At 56.4% G+C, this 1024-nt stretch overlaps 1 protein-coding gene across 10 annotated transcripts in view; it reads left to right on the top strand.

The window, feature by feature from the left end:
* The first annotated feature begins 760 nt into the window (after positions 1-760).
* RNF111 (ring finger protein 111) overlaps positions 761-1024 on the top strand; it is a 55668-nt gene continuing 55404 nt past the window's right edge. For 7 of the 10 annotated variants that reach the window (XR_001412347.1, XM_014944603.1, XM_014944600.1 and 4 more), the window contains exon 1: positions 764-988. The gene's annotated coding sequence lies outside the window, so the exon portion shown is untranslated. Of the gene's footprint in view, positions 989-1024 lie in introns of all 10 variants that reach the window. The other 3 variants (XM_014944602.1, XM_014944599.1, XR_001412348.1) reach the window with 2 other exon arrangements.

The following is a 1024-nucleotide window of genomic DNA, read 5'->3' as shown; positions in this document are numbered from 1 at the left end:
TGATTTTCAACTTTGTTTCTAGTCATTAATGAAAAATATTAAAATTGCTTACACATTCGAGTCGTGGGTGACAACCTTCTTTCCGGTGCCCCTTGCCGTCTCCCATCCGGTGGTTTAGTTGTGTTTCTAATTTTTATTCTTCTCCCGTGTTTCAGTCGTTATTTAAGATGGGCCCCAATGTCACTGAGTACTGAACTCCTTGATTTAAAAAATAAAGGCCAAGCAAACTGTGTAGAGGGCGGCAGGCAGTTAATGCTGGGTGGGCTGTGCGTGTGTCTCTGGGAAGCCGAGAGGAATTACTGGTTTGGTTCTCGAGCCACACGACGTCGCCTCTGCTGTATGTGGGTCTCGGTTTTTCCTTTGCTCTAGTGTTACGCCTGAAGCTGGAAAACCATTTATTTTCATATCATTTGCATGGTCTGGCACCTTTTGCGCTTTGTCTCTCTGTTTTCTGACCTATTTGGGTGTTCCTTTGCCGAGTAATCTTTCTTTTTTTCTGCCCCTTGAAATACATCTTCTTTTGAGAGAGGCATTTTTCAAAGTAGAGCCTTTCCTTCAAGTCTTTTCCCCTTGTTTGACGAATGGTTTCCGCGGTTTTTACCCATTTTTGCCGTTTCCATCAATTCCCTCAGACCGCGTTTCGCCGCTTCCGCCCAGCAGGGGGCGCCGCGCTGCCTGACGGGAGGCGGGGCGCCAGCCGGCGCGGCTGCGCTTTGCGGACTGCTGTAAAGCACCGCCGAGTGTCGCGCTGCGTCTGAGGAGGGAGCGGCGGCGGCAGCGGCGGTGGGGGCTGCGCAACAACAAAACGTCGCCCGCCTCACGGCGTGTTACCGGACTCCGGGCGGCTGCGGCCAGGCCGGGGGGCAGAGGCCTCCCTGGCAGCGACGTGGGGTCTTTGCGGTGCCCGCCGGGGCCGCTTCCTCCACCTCCGGCCCTGAGCGGGGCGCCGGTGGCCCCCGCCTCTTCCCCCTCGGCCTTGCTGCCTCAGGTACGGGGGGGCGGCGGGGGCTGTGGCGGTGCCCCG

This window comes from Calidris pugnax, unplaced genomic scaffold (genome assembly GCF_001431845.1).
Source record: "Calidris pugnax isolate Ruff unplaced genomic scaffold, ASM143184v1 scaffold70, whole genome shotgun sequence".
Taxonomy (NCBI): domain Eukaryota; kingdom Metazoa; phylum Chordata; class Aves; order Charadriiformes; family Scolopacidae; genus Calidris; species Calidris pugnax.
The sequence above is the reverse complement of the archived record's forward strand: the minus strand, read 5'-3'. Positions and strand labels throughout refer to the sequence as shown.